General features: G+C 43.4%; 1 pseudogene; it reads right to left on the bottom strand.

The window, feature by feature from the left end:
* Positions 1–4,868: 4,868 nt before the first annotated feature.
* On the bottom strand, positions 4,869–5,858 carry LOC102821819 (annotated as a pseudogene).
* Between the last annotated feature and the right edge of the window lie 714 nt (positions 5,859–6,572).

Here is a 6,572-nt window from a genome sequence, read left to right as displayed (position 1 = left end):
TTTCCATGAGTCTAGTGTCCTCAGGTGCTCTATCTCTCCATATCAACATCTCTGCCTCCATTTCTTGTGTTTCTGCTTCTCAGGTTAGGGTCCCATATTCCACTTATGCTCTTTTTCCTTGATGGTCCTAGCATCCTCTGTTCCTTGAATGTAACATTAACTATTTTCCACTTTATGTTACAAAACTTCTACCTTTACAGTTGTGACAATTGCAATACATCATGATAACAATTACTATTGAATCTTAAGAATCATATCCCCATCTCCTTTCACCAGACTCATCTGTTGTTGTTGTTGTTGTTAGGTGCCATTGAGTTGGTACTGACCCATAGTGTTCTTATGCACAGCAGAACGAAACACTGCCCAATCCTGGGCCAACCTCACTACTGTTGCCACACTTGAGTTCATTGATGCTGCCACTTGGACAACCCATCTCATTGGAGGTCTTCCTCTTTTTCTCTGACCCTCCACCTTACTAAACATGATATCCTTCTCCAGTGACTGGTCCCTCCTGACAATATGTCCGAAGTATGAGAGATGAAGTTTGGCCATCTTGGCCTCCAAGGAGCACTCTGGCTGCACTTCTTCCAAAACAGATCTATTGGTTCTTTTGGCAGACCATGGCACTTTCAATATTCTCCTCCAGCACCATAACTCAAAAACACCAATTCTTCTAGGGTCTTCCTCATTCACTGTCCAGCTTTTGCATGCATATGAGATTATTGAAAATACCATGGTCACCTTAGTCCTCAAGCTGACATATTTGCTCTTCAACACTTTAAAAAGGTCTTGTGCAGCAGATTTGCCTAATGCAAGACATCGTTTGATTTCTTGACTGCTGCTTTCGTGAGTGTTGATGGTTGATTCAAGAAGAATGAAGTCCTTGATAACTTTAGTCTTTTCTCCATTGATAAGAATGTTGTTTAATGGTCCAATGGTGAGCATTTTTGTTTTCTTTACATTGAGATGTAATGCATACAGAAGGCTGTGCTCTTTGATCTTCATCAGTAAATGTTTTCAGTACTCTTCACTTACAGCAAGCAAAGTTGTATCATCTGCATATCACGGGTTGTTAATGAGTCTTCCTCCAATCCTGATGCCATGTTTTTCTTCATATAACCCAGCTTCTGGGATTATTTGCTTAGCAAACAGATTGAATAAGCATGGTGAAAGAATACAACCTTGTCACACACCTTTCTTAATATTAAACCATTCAGTGGTCCCATATTCTGTTCTAACAACTGCTTCTTGGTCCAGGTACAGATTCCTTGTGAGCACAATTAAGTGTTCCCGAATACTTATACTTTGCCATGTTGTCCATAGCTTGTCATGATTCACACAATCGTAAGCCTTTGTGTAGTCAATAAAGCACAGGCAAATATCTTTCTGATATTCTCTGCTTTCAGCAAAGATCCATTGGACATCAGCAATGACCTCTTCTGAATCCAGTTGAATCTCTGGAAATTCCCTTTCAATGTATGATTGTAGCCATTTCTGTCAGCCAGGAATGCCTGACAGAACTGCGGAGATGCAGGTGTGGACATTCTTTTTTTGGTTTCTGTTCATTGGTCTCTTGCTGTCTGTGTACCTCCATTCCGGAGATTAGAGAGGATGCCTGATGAATGGACACCCCACCCCAACCACGGAGGGTTCTGCTATGCATGTGCACAGATCTCCTCAAAATTTAAAGTGACAGTTTCCACTTAAAACCAAACAGCCACCATTCATCTGTCAGTTTGTCGTACTGTGGTGGCTTGTGAGTTGCTGTAATTCTGAAAGTTATGCCACCAGTATTTTAAATACCAGCAGGGTCACTCATGGTGGACAGGTTTCAGATGAGCTTCCAGACAAAGACAGACTACAACGAAGGAGTGACGAACTACTTCCGAATATTTAGTTGCTGAAAACCTTATGAATAGCAGAGAAACACTGTCAGACCCATCTAGACAGGACGAAAACTATTCAGTGTGGGTTCTACCTTCCCTGCACACTCTGAACCTAAACTACCTTTGAAAACTTGTAAGCCAGTTACTTCATGCCTTCATTGCGCTCCCATTTTAGATAGCCAATGTCTAAGTTACCCATTCCTATCAACCCTGTGTACAGGTGGGATACGATTGATCCTTGATGTGAAGACTCCTTCCCTCTCAGTTGGTAATTTGAGCTACTACATTCATAAGTATAGGTCAAGTTCATCAAATTGTAGCAATTTACACTTGTTTCCTTAATAAAAAAAATTTTTTTTTTTCCTCTAGTCAAGTTCTTATCAAACCATCAAAGCTAGGCCAAATGGATATTGTCGGCATATTTGGGTGTTCTTGAGCATCTGCCCTCACTTCATATCATCTGGATGTTTCACTGTCAGCTCTAGGCCCCCATGGCTATGTCCTTGTCCATGGGCTCAGGAGTCCCAAGGTCTCACCATAATTTGGACAAACCAGCCCTGCTTGTCTCTCTATCATTTCTAGGTCAACAGTTTATATCTTCATTGCTGCCTTCCCCCCACTTCCACTCACCAGTAGAGCAATGTCAACCAATGTTCTGAAGGTTCAAACTGACCTTGCAGTCCAGTGCTTTATCCCACAGTGCCAAACTAGGTCCCCAAGATATAGGGGATTGCAAATGTTTGTCACTCTCTTCTCTCCTTGCTCCTTCATGCTCTCTCTCTGTTTTGTATACATCTTTTCTTCTTTTAATTGAAAGAGCATTGTGGCTCTGTAGGATAAATACAGGACTTGGGATTACAAGGTTGACAGATCCAACTCGCTGGCTGATCCTTGGAGAAAGATGAAGCTCTCTGATTCAGAAATACTTACAGCCTCAGAAACCCTATATAAGGCTCAGAACCAATTTGATGACACTTTTTTTAAAAAAGGAAAAAATAAGGTTAATTTCAGAATTTAGAGAATGTGTCTTTTCCTGTCTGTCCACCAAGCAGCTTTCAAGATGCTGAACTTCTTCCTGCCTCATGGTCTTCTTTTTATACCTGATCCCTGCTTCTTATATCTTATATCTAACTACTTTGCAACAACCTCTTAACACATTCCACATGAATGTATATGCATATACATTCAATCTACTTACATCAGACATGTCCTTAGAAAAGTCTACATTATTTTTAAACATTGTCCCACCAATCACCCCACTATCATGATCATGGAAACACACACAGTTCATTCTATGCTAAGTGCTTCCCTGATTTCCTATACTTTCCATTTTCACCACTATCTTAACTATAACAACACACTGGATGTTTATTTGCATAATGCCTATGTCTCCCATTCATGTATAAGCATTAAGAGACAAAAACCATGACTTTGCTCACTGTGGTAACTCTGGAAATTATCCTTTGCTGTTAAGTGCCAATGAGTCAGTTATGACTCATAGCAACCCTGTGAAGGGTTTCCAAGGAACTGCTGATGGGTTTCAACTGCCAACCTTGTGGCTAGCAGTCCAATGCTTGTCCTGCAATGCCACACCAAGACTCCTGAAATTAGCATAGAGCCTTTCAAATAATCTGTGTTGGAAGAAGTAGAGCTAGAATGCTCTTCAGAAGCCAAGATGGCAAGACTTAATCTCTCATACTTTGGACATATTATCAGGAGAGGCCACTTTAGAGAAGGACATCATGCTTAGTAAAGTGGATGGCCAGTGAGAAAACGAGGAAGATCACCAATGAGATGTGTTGGCACAATGCCAACAACAATGAAAACAAGCATAAGGACAAATGTGAGGATGGAGTAGGATTGGGCAGTGTTTTGTTCTGTTGTGCATAGGGCCACTGAGATGCAACCAACTCTATGGCATCTACAACAACAGCAACAACAACATATGTTTTCTGAATGAAATTATATAAATGAATGAATGATATGTGAATGCATTATGTTGTTGTTGTCAAATGTTGCCAAGTTAGTTTTAACTCATAGCGACCCTTTATAGAGTTACCAAGGATACCAAGGAACCAATCATGGGTTTGAACTCCAGCCTTGTGACTAACAATTCAGTACTTATCCTACAATGCCACACCAGGAGTTATTCTTACAATGTCATGCTGCATTAGAATATAATAATAACTTTCCAAACACTCAGAGACTCAGTTGCCTTCGAGTTGGTTCTGATTCAAGATGATACCATGTGTGTCAGAGTAGAACTATGCTCCATAGGGTTTTCAATGGCTGAGTTTTAGGAAACCAATGGCTAAGCTTTTCTTTCAAGATGTCTCTGAGTGGACTGAAACCATTAACCTTTTGGTTAACAGTCAAGCCCTTACATGTTTGCGTCACCCAGGGACTCCTAAGCCCACAGAAAGCACAGGCAAATTCCTTGGGGGACATGAATATCCAAATCTATAAATAGATCTCTGGTTAGAAAGCTCTAATAGTAGAATGTTAGACTAATTTGATGACAACAATAATTACTGATTGGTAATCACTTTACAGTTTATACACTGCTTTCACCTGGAATACCTGTTTGTTTTTGGCTGGGTAGTGTACTTTATGACAGGAGCTCTGGTAGTGTAGTGGTTATGAATCGGGCTGTGAACCTCACGGTTCGAAACTACCAGCTGTTCCGCGGGATGAGGGTTTTTGCTCATGTAAAAGATTTACAGCCTCGGAAACCTTGTACAGGGTTGCTATGAGTCGGAACCGACTCCACAGCACACAACAACAACAGTGTACTTTATTGATGGTACATAATAAGACTGGGCTCTCTAAGCCCCTCCACTTCTCCAGGGGGTCTGGATGGAAACTGTGAGGATGTGAACTTCTCAGTGTGTAGGGGGATAGAGTTGGGTTAAGGACTCCCAGCAGCTGAGAGCCTCTCTCTTCCTCTAGTGCTATTGCTGGGGCTGGTGGTCCAGGGGGCTCTTATTCTTTAGAGGCCATGTGGCCCATAAGATCCACCACCCTGTTGCTGTAGCCAAATTCATTGTCATACCAGGAAATGAGCTTGACAAAGTGGTCGTTGAAGGTAATGCCAGCTCCAGCATCAAAGGTGGAAGAGTGGGTGTTGCTATTAAAGTCACAGGAGACAACCTGGTCTTCAGTGTAACCCAAGATGCCTTTTAGGGGTCCATCTGATGCCTGCTTCACCACCTTCTTGATGTCATTGTATTTGACAGCTTTCTCCAGGCAACAGACCAGGTCCACAACAGACACATTGGGAGTGGGGACATGGAAGGCCGCCAGTGAGTTTCCCATTCAATTCAAGGATGACCTTGCTCACAGCCTTGGAAGCACCAGTAGATTCAGGGATGATGCTCTGGGCAGTCCACGGCCATCATGCCAGTTTCCCAGAGGGGCCATCCACAGTCTTCTGGGTGGCAGTGACAACATGGTCTGTGGTCATGAGTTCCTCCACAATGTCAAAGTTGTCATGGATGACTTTGGTCAGGGGGGCCAGTTGGTGGTGCAGGAGGCATTATTGACAGTCTTGAGGGAGTTGTCATCTTCTTGTGGTTCACACCCATCACAAACATGGGGGCATCAGCAGAAGGGGCAGAGATGATTACCCTTTTGGCACCACCCTTTAAGTGAAACCCAGCCTTTTCCAAGGTTGTGAAGACACCGGTGGACTCTATAACATATTCAGCACAAGCATCATCCTACTTGATATTGGCGGGATCTCACTCCTGGAAGACAAGAGGGCTTCCCATTGATGATAAGCTTCCCGTTCTCAACCTTGACATTGCCATTGAACTTACCATGGGTGGAATCATACTGGAACATGTAGACCATGTGGTTAAGGTCAATGAAGGGGTCGTTGATGGCAATAACCTTCACTTTGCCAGAGTTAACAGCAGCCCTGGTGACCAGGTGCTCAATTCAGCCAAATCCGTTGACTCCGACCTTCACCATCCTGTCTCAGGGATGTGGCTGACACTGCAAGAGAAGCTGCGGCTGCCTGTAGAACTGGGAGGAGCAGAGAGCTCACTTGGAATATCTTCTGCGATCCACAGCAATTCTGAAACAGAATAACTGTTATTCCCAGTTGAAAAAGACAAAACAAAGGCTTGGGGACGTGGTATATCCCAGAGGCCAAGGTATCACAGAGACTAAGTGACAGGCTTAATATTCGAATCCATTCATATTTGACTGTGAGTACCTCACTGGCTCTCAAGCTAATACTGGCATTGACAAAGCACCAACTTTCTGCCAGGCCCTGTGCTGGGGTTGCAGAGATAAATGCAATTCTGTGGATTGAAGCTAAGAGATAGGCCAATAGAATGGACTTATACCTAGTGTGAAGTGAGCACTAAGGAGGGGACAACTGAGTCAGCACTGAGGTTGGCTCAGCATCTGGAACTAGAAGACACAGAGCCAAGCTTGGGCAGCACCTTCCTGAGAGACTGAGCTAATCCCTGGCGAGCCAGAGTGGCAGAATGATTGAGAATGACCTCAGAGACAGACAGGGAGGACCCTGGCCTTGCTCCCTTGACTGTAGACAAGCACAGTTCCTATGTCTGCTTACCAGTAGCAGGGCATGGAGAGAGTTGCCCTCAATTCTTCTTTGGCCTTTTCCTGTCTTCCAGTCTTCTCACTCCTTCCCTTCACCCACCTCAGGCACCATCC

This window comes from Chrysochloris asiatica, unplaced genomic scaffold (assembly GCF_000296735.1).
Source record: "Chrysochloris asiatica unplaced genomic scaffold, ChrAsi1.0 scaffold00081, whole genome shotgun sequence".
Classification (NCBI taxonomy): domain Eukaryota; kingdom Metazoa; phylum Chordata; class Mammalia; order Afrosoricida; family Chrysochloridae; genus Chrysochloris; species Chrysochloris asiatica.
Note: the sequence above shows the minus strand (reverse complement) of the source record. Positions and strands in the feature narration are given on the sequence as shown.